This window comes from Salvelinus sp. IW2-2015, linkage group LG16 (assembly GCF_002910315.2).
Source record: "Salvelinus sp. IW2-2015 linkage group LG16, ASM291031v2, whole genome shotgun sequence".
Lineage (NCBI taxonomy): Eukaryota > Metazoa > Chordata > Actinopteri > Salmoniformes > Salmonidae > Salvelinus > Salvelinus sp. IW2-2015.
In genome coordinates this window covers 19,192,805-19,208,598 of record NC_036856.1, presented here as the reverse complement: position 1 = coordinate 19,208,598, position 15,794 = coordinate 19,192,805, and the positions used below count along the sequence as shown (strand labels likewise).

The 15,794-nt window shown below is 46.1% G+C and overlaps 1 protein-coding gene across 3 annotated transcripts in view; it reads right to left on the bottom strand.

Annotated features, from left to right (window-relative positions):
* fnbp1l (formin binding protein 1-like) overlaps positions 1 to 15,794 on the bottom strand; it is a 49,749-nt gene that overhangs the window by 27,659 nt on the left and 6,296 nt on the right. The window lies entirely within an intron of this gene.

Below are 15,794 nucleotides of genomic sequence, written 5' to 3'. Positions count from 1 at the left end.
ATAGCCTGATTTAAATATATCCAGAGAATGTCAATGTTGTATCTTTCCAAGAGATCCCTCTTAACAGTGCTGGGCTGAGAGGAAAATGTTTAAAACACACAAGAGTCAATACAGCTGACAGCACTTACTTTCAGCTGCCTGTCCTCATGTTACTCTCTTCCTCTTTTCACTGTTAGCCTATGCAGTAGGCACTGTGCACATTCTGCACAGCCACACATAGCGGAGGCGATCCCCATTAATTGAAGGCCTACTTGGAACAAGTCAACATCTAACCTACATGATATCAGTAGCCAGTCTGAGCCTATAGAGGAGGCTTAGAGGATAGATAAAAAATGGTGTGATCTCATTTATGACCATTGACATTCCTGTTCCCTATTCTGACTGATACTGACTCGATTTCATTCACACCACTGGTCTCCTCCCCTACTGTGTTGGGTTGGTCTCTCTCCTCTCCGCTTTGATGTCTGAGCTGCTGCTGACCGACAGCGACAGGACAGTGATGATTAGATCATTCTGTGCCACTGGACTCTCTCCCTCTGAAGCCAGCTTGGCTCTACGACAGTCTGGCACAGCTGGCACCACCAGCCAGAGAGACTAGCGTAACATTTTCCCTTCTTCAGCCCTGACGTTCAGGCCAAAAGGCCAAGCGTCAGATTGAGTCCAACTAAGGTGAAGAGAAACAGATTGTACAGTCCAGCTAAGTCTAGGAGGGAACAGTGGAGCTGGGCTATACCAAAGTCAGTCAGACTCAGCTGATTTCACCTAAGGGGGAGTTGCTCAGAGGTCACGCTTACCTTCCTACTTCAGAGACTGTCTGCAGGCTTAAAATAGATAGATATCCTGTCAGGATCATCACCACCACAGAACTATACACAGTCCAGCCCTGAGCCAGGCGAGGTGAGTCCCTATCTCATGCTGTGTTCTGGGATACAGAGGGAAAGAGAGAGGGGGATGATGGAGAGAGAAAGAGGGATGGATTCCACTTCCACCCTGTCTGAGCTGTACTGGAGGAGAGAGGGAGGAAGGGAGAGAGAAGGTGAAAAGTAGAGCGAGAGGGGAAGTGAAGTCTCTCTTCTCTCCCATGGCTTGTGCCCTGCCTGGGAGCGAGGCAGAGTTTAGGCTTGGCTTAGGACGTAGACAGACCCAGAGGGACTGACTGGTGGACTCCAGCCAACACACTTCCTCTGCGAGAGAGCAATACCCAGGCCGTCCCCATGGACCCCTCCTCACTGGCGCTTCACACAGACTCAGTCCATACGCATACAGGGAAGGAGGGAGTAGAGAGAAAGAGAGCAAGCTAGTCAATTCCACGGGCCTGTTATACCATACATGAAACCCATTCTCAGAAAATGTGCGCACAGATCATGGGCTAATACTACATAAGATAAACAACGGATACTGAATCGACAACCTTCCAGAAGTACATCCCTGCGATTAGGCAAAGCATGCCAAACGAGATACGCAAGAGAGCACATATACACAACGGTTTTACACCAAGACACAGAGAGAGAGAGAGAGTGATAGAGAGAGAAGAAAGAACAAGGCTCTTTTCAGGAGCCTTGACTGTGACCAGGTCTGCCTGAGCCCTGCTGCTAGTCTGATTAAAGCTCTGTCTGTCTCACAGCTTAGTGGACTCAGCCGTCTGCATGGAAATCATTTCTCCTCCAATAAAATGGCTTCCTTGTGGAATGACTCAGCAGCTTCTGCATTGCCATTACCATTTCAGGCCCCTCCAGCTTCAATGTTCAGCACATGTCAGGGTCCCACACTCATGAAAGTCTAGCGGGGGTGGAGAACAGAGGGAACGAGAGAAGAGAGAGGGAGAGAGCCCTTATGCCACCAATAAAGATAAGAACCAATGCTTCTCACTTCTGCTTTACGGTCCGTCTATGGTCTTCCCACACAGTAAACCAACGGAGCACTCCTTCAGTTGAGGTAATGATTGTTGACATGTAAACGGCAGTGACTAGGAATAAAGCCGGGTCAGGCGGGGTGTCCTTTCTTCCATCACCGTCAGCAGGAAAACCGACTGGTCCTTACCCTCTGATTCCATCCGAACCCAAACAGATGGTTTAGATCTTTCTTTTGGATTATTATAAACCCATCCCTCCAAATGTAACACTGAAGAATTCATAAAACTATATGAGACGGAGTTAGTTGGTGTGTGTCCGACATCTGTCATACAGACACGCAGCAGAAACACAGTAGAGACACCCACCCGTCTAAAAATAAAAGAATTAATCAGAGACAACCATCACATGGTTTGTGCCAAGACAGCAACATGAGAGGCAAGGTATTTACAGTGTGAAGGGAAGGATAAGGAGGAAGTGGGAGGAAAACCACAACACCTCAATGGACTGAGCGCAGCAACCCACAGTGACTACTATGACGACGGGTAAGAAGCTTACAATAGCACTGAAGCAGACCCAGGGAGGAGGGGGGCTTGTGGTGAAAAAGGAAGAATTGGGTCCATAAAATGAAAAGATATGTTGTTACAGCAGAGTCTGTTTCACATTGCAAACTCAATGTACGACTCCCTGTGAATTTACCTTCAATCCTTGGAGCCGTTTCTCTTCTGAGAGTAGCCATGACGACGACTTTGATGTTTTCACTAACACTGGCTCATTCTCACATGGGTCTCCTTGCGGAGCTGCATGAGGAGGCCTAATGGGTGTTTTCAATAACACAAGGCAGTTTCAGCTCATCAGTGGGCCTGGGAGTGGAGCCTCCTATCCTCAGAGGACAGCCTGCGATTTCATTATGCGCTCGCTGTTTAATCTCAAAGTGATAGCGTTCTCTTGGCCGTGAACTGCTATATATTGTTGTTCCTCACTTTGAGTGTTGTGATGATACAGGTTACTGTTGCCATCGAAGTGCAGAATACGATTACTGATTAACTCAACTACCAACTGCATAGCTGACAAATGGTGCTTGACAGGAGAGGAATTGTGCAGAACAGAGACATTCTGAGGCACTAGTAGGGCTCTAATCAGAGGTGAGTGGCTCTTATAAACACGCAAAGCTCTGCGTGACGATGAGGGTACAACAAAAGATCTGTGTTATGTTAACCGCCTCCTACAGTCTACAACCCAAAGTAGGCCTAGACATCCAATCGCTGGGATACGGATGATAGGATTTGGAGCATCAAGGGTCGGCATCAGTTTCTGTCATTCCACTGCCGTGGATGTGTACAACACCCCCCAGCATGTTTCCTTGTGGGCATGCTCGACGCAGGAGCAGATGTTCAAGTCTGTATCGGTGTCTTTCTGTCCCATCTGCCTTACGTCAGCTTTCCTCCATCGCTCAATACTCATGAATAAGTAACTCCATGAGCTCCTCATCCCAGCCTCGGCCTGCTCCTCCTCTCTGGCTTGCCATAGCCATGCCAGACGGCACAGCATCCAGTAGCACACAGTACAATACAGCACAAAGATTCACAGTGCAGCGCAATACCGGCCAGTTAGAAGGGCTCAGAGCTCACCTTTCAGTAACCAGACCTTCCCACAGCAGTCTGTCATAACTGGGATCTCTCTATGGAAAAGCCTGAGGAGGAACAGTAATATGGAGGCCAGAGTACAGCCCAACAGACTGTTGGATGTGCCTGGAAGTGACTTCAAGCCAAGTCTCTCACTCTCAGCAGCTGGACTGACTGACAGGGGAATAGCCTATGTATTTTGGAAGAGTGGGAAAACTTCTTTATGGATAGAGATTTGGGTAGAGATTCCCAAGAGGCCAGTTCAGCAGATCAGGTTTCTCTGAGTATTTCTCCATTTCATTCTCCAAGGTTTCTCTTTCCACTGTCTGTGGATGATGTCAGACACACACAGGGCAGTTTGACACCACTGCTATGCCTTTTAGCCTACCCGGTCTCCCTTTCACTCACTGTATACCTCAAGCAGAGTCAGTTGTTTTTGTGTAGGTCCGAAGGTTGGGTTTCAATATAATTTGCTTGGCTTGGAAACGATCTTCCCATTTACATACAAAAGTATTTTTACCTCTAGAGAAGATCCCTTGTGTCCCCAGAGTGGGAGACACTGAGCCCAGTTAGCACAGGGGCAGTGGAAGGGAAGCACAGGGGCAGTGGAAGGGAKGCACAGGGGCAGTGGAAGGGASGCACAGGGGCAGTGGAAGGGAAGCACAGGGGCAGTGGAAGGGAAGCACAGGGGCAGTGGAAGGGAAGCACAGGGGCAGTGGAAGGGAAGCACAGGGGCAGTGGAAGGGAAGCACAGTCTAGTTTAATTTCTCTTGTGCATAGCCTGTCTTACATTTCATTTTCTCTCATATTTAAAGATACTCAGCAAACATGATTTGATGAAATTCAGTAGCCCCATAAGAACACTCCAGCAACAACTTTACTGATAAGAAACAATAGTCTAACTTTCTCTGAATAAAACAAAAGGGATCATATACGTGGGCACCCCAAACCAGAAGCCACAACCACAGAGGAACACAACGATATCTGGAAAGGCATCTCGCTGGGCCAGAGGAAAACATCCTTACGAAGAATAATGTCAGGATGTGATGTCATTGCTGGAACAATAACATCAGGGACTCCCAAGGTCTCTCTAGGAGCTGTATTATGGGAGTAGCTATCAGCCCCTAGCCCACATGGTGTGACACTCCTAGCACTAGAAATGCTATGTGCATACCATAAATATAATGGAGGGGTTTCATTTGCATACACATAGCTGCAGGGACAATACCCTCATTACACCCTGGCATTCGGGGTCAGTGTCAAAAGAAGGCAGACAGTTCCTGGGAGAGCGGGCCTCAGAGTGGGGCAGGGTGGGAAATGTCACAGTGTCTAAAACACTGGCATCACTCTGGAGGGCCTCCAGGCCCTGCCTGCACTGGGTGAGGGTGAGGTGTAGTGTAGTGTGGTGTGACTGTGTGCACATGAGTGTGTGTAGCGTGTGAGTGTGTGTGTAGAGTGTGTGTGAGTGTAAACATTGGCTATAACAACACCAAGATAAGAGGAGATCTGGGTTGAAAAGAGGGAGGAGGTGAAACTATGCAGCCCCCCGTCTTTCTTTATTTCATGAATAATGCATGGTGAATACAAGACAAATCAAGGCAGCTTTGGGGGGGGTTTATGCACAATAATGTAACAGCTCATTTCTTCTAGTAGAACCCTGATAAAATGTGTCCATACATTTGCAATGGGACTCTGGCTAATATTCTCAAACCAGCTTGTGTTATTTAGGAAAAAGAGCTTTAACCTGCATTGGCATTAAAATACTCTTGTTCTGCCCCTGAGCCCCCCCCCCCCCTCCTTTTCCAGCAGAAAAACTGTTAAAAATGTCCCTGTGAGGGGTAGGGCAAAAAATATATACATGATACACTGTACTATAAGAGCTGGCTAGCTACGAAGCTAGTTAACCACATCCTCTAAAATAACTCAGACCTGCTGTTCTAATGAAGCACCCAGGGGCACAGGGACTAGTGTTCCCCTTTGATGCCCAGCCCCGCTCTACAACTCAGACAGACCCAAACCCCGGTCCTAATCCAATCTCTACCAGCCAGACCTTTTGATGTGCTGAAAAAATAGAGAAGAGAGAAAGGGAGTGGCAGGGGGGGGTGAAAAAACACGCCTTGTATTAAGTTGCCTGGCAGCCTGCAACATTTATGACTACTTATGGTTAGCTAATCCCTGGTTGTTCTGTGGACAGACAGGAAAAGTTACAGTAGTCCTGGAGGCTGACCGTGTAGAGTGAAGACAGAAGCTGCAGAACCATGGAGCTGGTAATCCCATTCCCATGTACAGATGGGAACTGACTGGATCACATGGGCTGTACACAGCAGGGGGTGAGGGAGAGAGAGTGTCAATTATAGCTCACACTTTCAACATGTGATAGAGTAAGGTGAACAGATTTTGGAAAACGAAAATCGGGGTCTTTTTTGGTAGTGTGGAGGGCATGGAACTATATTTAACTACCCCCGATATTGTCCTTTCAAATACTTGTATTAATTATTATGCATACATGGATTTCCCATCTAGTCATTTTTGAACCACCCAAGTTTAGGTTATTATATTGGGTATGGTTTTTCATGCGTTGGTTACAATCCATCACTGATCAGACACTCAAAAGGTCTACAGCTTAAACAAGCTTAATACAGGGTGAGAACATTTTTACATGCAAATCAAATTCGATATAACTTTTGATGACTAAAATATCAGCCTTAAATTTAACTTCTGTTGCTTTTTTCTTTCTGAGGGCTGGTCGGCAACTGTCCCTGGAAATCAGGGACTGTCCCGTCACCTTATAATAGAGACGTCATGTCTATGTCATACTGCATTGTCTTAATGTCCTGCACTGTTGGCTCCCTGGCTTCCACCATGGCAATTTATTTTCTAAAGCGTTTTAGAAGCAGTTCCATGTGGGCCTTGTAGCTTGAATGAGTCTGCCTTTGTGATACATGGACCATCCGGATGGTGCTAGAGAGCAGGAGAGGACTCTGGATGGAGAGTCAGTGGGCTGTTGATCAAACTAGACCCTGGAGATGAATGAGAATGTGATCATGCGTAGGAGGACTTGGGACAGGAAGAGGCTGTAGGGCCCAGGGACTAACACTACACAATGACTCTATGGTCATTCTTGGCCTGACCAAGCGTTTCCCACTGGTGCTGCAGGCAGCAGCCCCATGTACTCAGCCTGGGAGGGAAGACTCACTGTCTCCTTTATGACAGAAAGGATCACGAGTTCCAGCCGGATGGCAGTCAGGCAGTCACATCGATCACATGGATAGTGAGAGACGGTACTTTACCCCCCTCTACTCCAGTCTCTGAGGAGGCGTCGGTCTACACCGCTGCCTGTCCGCTCTGAGTGTGTGTCTGTGCCATGATGATCTCTCATGGCTTCTCCTGGGGCTGTAGCGTAGTGGAATTGATGTGGCAGACATTAGAGAAGTCTGGCCTGTCCAGGTTAGGTGGACTCTGATTTACTGCCTCTCAGGAGTCTTCAGGAGCATCAGGGTTTGCATTCAACTGCCTGAGAACTGGGCCTATTAAGCAGTTCATGTAGTTTGAGATGTAGCGAATCGTGAGACAAGAGAAGGGAAAGGGGGATACCTAGTCAGTTGTAAAACTGAATGCATTCAACTGAAAGGTGTCTTCCACATTTGAATCAGAGAGGTGCGGGGGGCTGCCATTCACGTCATCAGCGCCCGGAGAACAGATAAGGCCCATCGTCGTCTGCTTTCCAGATCATGCCTACTATATGTATACAATTCAGAAGCATGAGAGTTGTATATTATTTCAGATTTGCCTGGATTTTGATTAGCACTGAATAGACCTGGCTAAATGTGAGTTCATTCATGGGTCATTTGGGACAAACTGATGAGTTAAGTCTGAAAGAAACACAATGGACCCTGTGTTTCTGCAACGACTTTAGTGGAATATACACAATCTGACAAGTCAGGAACATTGTGCTGCACTCCATGCCACAGAGGCTAAATGTTTAGCATGCAGAAAGACAACACTGATGGAGAGGAAGTGGCCAATGTCTTTAGTGAGTCATTGGGGGTCAGTGAAATTTGAACCAAGCCACAGCCCTTATGAGTCCTACTACCACCACGGGCTCCATGTGGGGCAAGAACAACAGCTTCTTGTCATACTAGTAGTGCCATGGCTAGTTCATATATTTTCATAAGCCAGCCCAGAAACAAAAGACATACTGTGGTGAATTACCAACTTACCCTCATGAAGAGGGGGGCTGGGGGGACATAAACTAGGCCCGTTTTCTCATCAGAGCACGGGCCCTTCAGCATGTGAGAGTGGTATTCATCCAGTAGCACTCTGGTCAAGCGCTAATGTGCAAGACCGATGTGCCAGTAACTTTATTTGGCCAATAATTTAAGTGACCTGGGTACACACCACAATAGTTACTTCTTAGACACTAATACTAATTCCTTTAACATGACACAGAGCCCTGGAGAGACTCAGACGGATATGATTCTATATATGGAGAGAGGAAGAACGATATGAAACAGCTCCCAAAGTCATCAGCTAGCATATATTTCTGTGGGAAAGGGGGAGAGGTTTTACTCTCTAGCTCCATTTGTGGATTCTGTAAATAAAGACAATACATCTTTACTTTCATACAGACAATGTCTGTGTGAAACATTTAGCTCAGTGATTTGTTTACTGCAAGCCACAATCATAGGGAGTGCTTCAAAAGGTTGAATACATGTTGTGAAAAGTATCTGCCTTAGAAAGAATTGCCATTGAAATTGAATGAGAACTCACAGTTATACATTGCCTGCCTTAAGTCGGACAAATAAGGAAAATCTAGGCTACAATTACTATTTTCAGAAAGAGAGCCAATGTTCCGATTTTAAGCAAACATCTAATTTTCCTGTTTATGTGTTTCTCTCTTGCCTTGTTTGGCTGTAGAACAGCAGTCTAAGTACAGGGCTGACCCTGGCCTGCCTGACACCATCTGGGCCTGAGCTGGTGAGCTCATCACTGCTCCTGGGCCAGGGCTGACCCTGGCCTGCCTGACACCATCTGGGCCTGAGCTGGTGAGCTCATCACTGCTCCTGGGCCAGGGCTGACCCTGGCCTGCCTGACACCATCTGGGCCTGAGCTGGTGAGCTCATCACTGCTCCTGGGCCAGGGAATGACATCTGACAGGGTGGACCCAGCACTGCAGCCAGGCTCCATGAAGAATCCACTACAACAGCACACTACACACAAACCCATAGGTCAGGAAGGAGTGTGTACATCTACATTCAACGCACATACGTGCACACCAGCAGGCAGACACACACAAACTCAACAGTACTGCCCTTTTCCACCTCTAGACAGTAAAACTGAAATCTTTCCGTTGAGTGGCCTTGTGACCCCCATGTTGTGTGCCCTGGGCATCCTATTTCCTGTTCTAATAGCGAGCTTGGGAATGTTGTTCCCTCCTCCTCCCTCATCAGCATGTTGATGGCTGGAAGCTAACTTTCATAGGACAGGACACACCACGGACAAACACATCTACTTAGGGAGAAACCTGAATCAAGGCTCCGAGAGACCTCTTCATTATTTACCTTCTTTCAACAGGGAAGTAATATTGAGACTAAAGTCTCTTTTGAAAATTTGCCATGCACAAAAACACCAATAGGATAGTATAGATAAACAAATATACACAATATAGATATTAAAAATACAAAACAGTCAATTAAAACAAACACATTCTTCATTATAAAAATCCTCTGTCAGCTGTCTGAAATGCCCTAGGGACACCAAAGCAGCCAATCGAAACGTCTTTTGGACGTTTATTCCAAACACCAAAGGTGTCTCCAGTGAACCAACCCTGTGAACAGGTTTGATAACTTGTCATTTTAAATCTTAAACAGTGAAGTTAGGTAAGTGTGAAGCTTGTGGAGCAGGGCTCTGTAAACAAAAAGAGCATAATGATGTGATCTACGGGACTTTAAAAGTCCAGACAACCTTTTGGTTCAGAATACAGTGATGAGTAATACAACCGTCTCCTGTGATAAAACGAAGGGTGCTATGAGAAACGGCATACAGGGGTTTAAGAGTAGTGGCAATTTGATAAATAGTATCACCATAATCAAGAACAGGTAGAAAGGTTGACTGCACAAATCGGATTCATGCTGACGAGAGGGGCGAGATACGTTTCTGTTAAAAAATAATAATCCTGCTTTAAATCTTAGCTCCTTAACGAGCTAATTTGGACTTTTTTAAACGTTAAACCATTAACAGTGTTAATAAACAGTCAACCCAACTACCCGTCACCATTAGTACCAGACCACTTCAACACATAGCCAATCTTCCTGAGGCCATGTATTGTGGTATAGTTTAGGCTGTGTTACCATGAGACAGGCTGCTGCTTACAGAGACACACAGAGATCATATAGCTGTGATTGAACAGAGCCTGACTGAATGGAGTTGTTTTTCATATCACAGATATTTCATTACTCTAGAGTTGGTCTTCTACAGAAGGCAGGAAAAACCACTTTCATAGCTATGCCACATGTCTCTATATTTAGTCCCGGAAAAAACCTGGTCAAGTTTCATAGCAACCCAATCTGCCTCATTGTCTGCTCTGATCCTTCTGCAAAATACACCCCAACCCTGTCACACAAGTCGAGTGGCTTTTTCTGTGGCACCCAGTCAGAAAGAGGAAGCAGGCAAGGCTGGGTGAGGGTGGCCTTTGTCACAAACAATAGCGGCCTGTGGAGTTACATAGGCGCAAAAGAGATCAAAATAGCAGAGTAATATTAGCATTTTAAACACAAATGGAGGATGTTTATGCTACCGGCTCTTCCTGTAAACTAATGCAAATAGATACAGATAAACAATTTGAATACTTGATCTTGTAAGAGACACAGGACTCCACACTGACCTTTATTTACAAGGAGCATGTGTGTGCCTAAGTTGACAAAATGTAGGCGCACAAAGACATTTAGGAGGACAATTAAAACGATTTGAGGTAATAAAGTTAGAATCCTTCATGTTTCTAGGCACACTGGTGCTCCTAAATTAACATCCCAGGTCGCACAGCTAAATAATAAGGTGCATCTGCGAGTAAAATGTTCACACTATTAAGCCCCGAGACAGCTGGTCACAGTTTCTGTTTCTTTAAAAACAATTACAGTCAATTCAAATGATTAACCTATTCCTTTCTTGTGCATCAATATATGATAAGGGCTTGATGATAATGTTGTCCCGGCAGTACATGTGCCATCTTGTCCCAGGTTCCTTTGAGTTAGCAGGTATCACATGAAGGCTGGCAGAAGGAGCTGTGAGGAGTGGATAGGGAGGCCACCCTGCAGAGACCAACACACTGGCACAGAACCTGGCAGAGACAGAGGGATATAATGGGGCTGAAAGGATTTGACAGCCTACGCAATCAGAGAATCCCCCTACTACTTGAAAGGATGTGACCGTCTAGGACTTTCCTTGTCATACAGCCAAACTGTTTATGACACACATTAGGTCCCTGACTCCCTGTTGATATGGTCAGCGCAGTGTGTGACTGTCTCAACCCATGATGCTGCATATAGGCTATCAAAGCTTCCGTGCATCTTTGTCATTGTGTGTATATAGATCTTTGAACCCGGGTCTAACTACTTCTATACAGGTATATGTGGTTAGAAAAACAGGCTGAAATAGCCACTCTGTTAGTTAGAATGCTAAGGGGGCACAACGTTTGTTTGGCCAAGAGGGCAAGGCGTGGTCAGAGAGCAAACTTATGGGAGACAAAGTCCCCTGCCCGAGATGGAGCCTAAGACCACTGTTTGCGCAACACACACAGTCTCAATGTAGAAAGGGCACCTCCACAGCTGGCTGCTAACCTGTCAGCATTCATCTATCTCAGTCAGCAGAGAGTCCAGCTAGCATGACTGTAGGGAATACCGAACACCTCCAAGCCTGTCAACACCCTGGCTTGTTAGCACTGTTCTATCTAATCACTCCTAATGCCCAGACACACAGGATGAAAATAGAAAGACCTGCCATGCCTCAAGGAAGTCAAATCCCAGGTCCAGTGTTGAGGACTTTGATGTGACAACAATGTGGGGATGTTGAAGTGGCTGCTGTTGGGCCATGGTGACTCATGAACTTAATAACACACACATTGACTCGGAGGTGACGGATCGTAAATTACTGTTTAATATCTATACATCATTATATCCTCTTAGTATGAATAGCGTTAGGTTCAAGCTCTGTGTGTATGAGAAGCGTCATTATTTAGTGGACTGCAGTGGACTGTAGGAATGTGCACTCCCAACATCTCAAGGCCTCTCCTGGCTGATAAAAAGTCCTGTGATATGCACGGAGGAGCACAGACTAATCCTGTGTGATGCAAAAGTACATCTTTGTGGAAGGGAGGGGGTGGGAGCTCAGGGAGTAAGTGGACACTGTATTGAATGTATGTATTCAGCTGGATCTTTGCTGAGTAAACATTTGAAACGCCACTGAGTTTGAGGTCTTCTGTACGATAAATATGTTTATTCCATTTTGAGATATTGGTCTTCGTATCAGTATCAAAGCACAATCAAGGAACAGCTCCACTCTAACAGCCACCTTATTTCCTGCCCCTTCCAAGTACGGTTAGTAAAGTGCCCCTTGAACTGTGAACAAGACAGAGTGAATACATCCTTCTCCTCTCGCGGCCTGCTGGGTGATAAACAAAGAAATGGCTGACATGACTAATGGCACACAGTGCAGAGGGTCCCAGTGAGTTCATACTACTACTAAAGCCATTGGCTGCCTTTAAGGATCCCCACCCGTAAAATAGAGGCTCCAAACATCCGCTATGAATTAAGCTGTAGCAGCAGGCCGGCTGGGTCTGGGGCAGGAACCAGTTTACTTCCTGACATCCTTTTTCACTTAAGAGAGAGGGGACAGAGCTCTATAGAGAGAAGAGAGAAAATGGGGCTATAGAGAGAGAGAGAGAGAGAGAGAGAGAGAGAGAGAGAGGAGGACAGGGCTGTGGACAGAGAAGTGAGAGATAAATGGGGAAGAGAGAGCGAGAGAGAGAGAGGACAGTGGTGTATAGAGAAGAGAGAAAAGGGGGATGAGAGAGAGGAGGACAGGGCTCTATAAAGAGAAGAGAGAAAGGGGGCTGTTGAGAGAGAGAGAGGGAGGAGGACAGTGCTGTGGACAGAGAAGTGAGAGAGAAATGGGGAAGAGAGAGAGACAAAGGAGAGGAAGAGAATAGGGGAAGACAGGAAGAGAGGGTTGGAGAGACAAAGAGAGAATGGGGGGAAGACAGGAAGAGAAGGTTGGAGAGACAGAAAGAGAGAATAAGGGAAGGGGGAAGAGACCACAATCCACATGACACGGGCACTGCCATAATGTAGCACAGCAGGGCCACATCACAAGTTCACAACTGTATAGGCTCCTTTAGTTTACTGGCCAGTTAGAACCCCCATGTGGCAGGAGCCTCAGCCCAGCCAGGTTGTTTCCAACTCCTGTACTGAGGCAGCAGCAGCACTGACAGGCTGACCTCAACCAGAAAACCTGCCCAAGCCACAAACATGAACCACGGGCCACCACAGCTATTCTTATCTGGACCAAAAGGAAACTCTTCTCCCTTTGCGAGTGTATTATGACAGCACATCCATTCTCACTCAGGCTCCCTGCGGAGTGAGCAGCAGGAGAGGAGAGAATGTTGAAATGTTTTCAAAGTCAGGATGGGAATGTTTGTATGTTCTGCTGTCCCAGTAAATCATCTGCTGGACGAGGAGTCCAGAGAAGTTCCTGGCCCAGCTTGTTTTGAGGCTGAGGGGGCAGCCGGGCCCGGGGGGGGGGGGGGGGTAAGCAAATCTGGTGGGCCCTTATATCCCTTCCTAGCTCGATCCAGAGCCTGCTGCCAAACATAATAGATGGTCTAGAAAAAAGTCAACTAATGTGAACGTAAGAAGTCCTCCGGTGCAGTCCAGCACAGCAGCCTGAGTCAGCGGAATGGACCGGAAATTGAAACCTTTCCCTGTGCAATCTGACAAGGTAATTTCAATGGTCTGCAGTCCTTCATATGGGACTTGAGGATTAGTTAAAGGGTAATAAAAAATAAACTTCATATTCATCATCTCCAGCATCACCCCAACATCTTTACTACAAAACCTAGAAATGCTCCATTTTCACATATGTTGATGTTGGGGTGGTGCTGGAGATGAACATGAAGTTGCCTTTTTATTTATTTTTTAATGTCCCTTTAGAAAGGTGAAGGCTCTGAACTGAAAAATGATTTGAACCGTTTATAGTAGAGTAGCCCTGTGATCCATGAGACCCTTCTGGCAACATGAACCAGAGAAGATGTTTGCCAAACAATCTTTTGGATGAAGATAGGTGGAGAGTGTGTGTGTGTGAGCTACGCACATATGCGAGAGAGAAATCAGAAGCCACTGTTTCTGTCTGCCGCAGTCACCACACAGCGCCTGGTATATGAAGTGACAGTTAAAAGGCATTCCTTGGTAGACTCCGGCTGTGGTGTTATAGCGTGGGCCCCAACAAGGTCTTCTTCTCTGTCCCCGTCTACACCTTTGTTCCCCACGTCTCAGCCCATCAGCACAGAGGTCAACTGAAGAGGACTGAACGCTTTGAACAACTTCCCATCCCATCTTGTTTCTATGATGACAGGGGCCGTGAAATGTTATTCTGAACTGTTTAATGCAGAACAGGACTGATTCTACACAGAATTGTAACATGTGACATTCGGGTCTGACACACTGACCTCATTTTATTCACCATCTAGTTCAGTGTAATTTTCTGCTTTCTCTCTACGAATCACAGCGTGACGTCATTAGTACAGTGATGGAATTACAGTAGGTTACATGCTTTTTTAACACAACTCTGATGAAAGGAATCAAGTGGGAGAGTGATTCCTTTGATGAATAATAGTATCATGATTTATCAACATCTGGCATCCCTCTGCTGTCTGCTCTGTTATTGCCATTTAACAGTGGCATTTGTTCAGCACTACAGTTTTAGTGTGTGTGGCTGGGGAGCAGCAGAGGAGGATCGGGGTCCTGGGGGTGGGGGTCCACGAGGCCTGCATCCCCCACCCACCTCTTCTCTTCCTGGCCATTCAACACTGGGGCTCATACCAGCCCCAACTAATTTCAAGGTGACTTTGAGCAGTAAGCAGAGCTTATCACCATCTCTCTGCTGGGTAAACTGAGTAGACACCAGTGGTGCGTGTGATGATGATGAAATGCTCCACTGTGAGACTTTGACCCCATATGCCTCTGGAGCATATGGACTATTGAATGTGACTGTGGGGCTGACTCCTGTGGAAATATTTCAACATAAAATAACAGAACGAAATAGGCATCTCCCTACGCATGTTGACGACACAAGTCTGCAGCATGAGAGGTGTCGAGCCTGCTTCCCTTCATCAACTAGAGTGTAGGTTAGTGAATCCCTGTCATGCTTGGCTAATCGACTACTTTGTTTAATAATTAACTTCAGAACGGTAGCCTACATTTCCTGCACTGCTAAATGGTTGTCTTGTAAAACACAGCCTACAGCATATGGGCTGATCCTGATACTCAGGACTAGGCTGCTCTGGGTCACCGCCAAATGTACATGACTACCTGACTTGAAGTCGACTACCTGACTTGAATATGTTCAGAAAGTCATTCTTCTTTCCGAGAAGAGGGTTACCAAGCAAGCATATTGTGTAGTAAATTGTCAGCTAGCTCAGTGAAATACATCCTGGGAGACAGACATCCCCTTGTCTGTCTGTCTGTCCTATGGTTCCACAGCAACAACTACCAATCAACATGTTAGTATGCAGATCACTAAAAGAAACCATGATCATTATTTTTCCTTATAGGCTATAACATGTTCTTCCTACTCAGCTCATTGTCTTGGGAAGGAAAACAGCAGCCTGTGAATCAATAGGAAGAGTAAATGTATGCAAAAGACAAAATTCATGGAATCCTGCCACACACACACACTACTCAATTCCCCCCTAGCTAAAGTGGTTCAGTCTGTATTTATCTGGTCGATAAGTAATACATTGCTTTGTCATCTAAACAAAAAGGTGAAACAATGCGGTCCACTTTCTCATGTCTTTTTTCCCCTTCATGTAAACAGACCCAAACAATTAGTCAAGCTGCAAGAGGCCCAGCAAAAATGAATGGGGAGTCAGTGAACTGTTACCCTCTCATACAACTCCAGCCAACACTCAGAGCCCACGCTAAAGCTCAATTCATTTTCCATGCTCGCAGAACAATGGCTGCCAAATGCGCAAAGTTCTTGGAACAAAACAAAAGCAGAATTTAATAAACAAAGTGGGACAGCAGGTCAAAGACAACCACTGCTTGTGTGG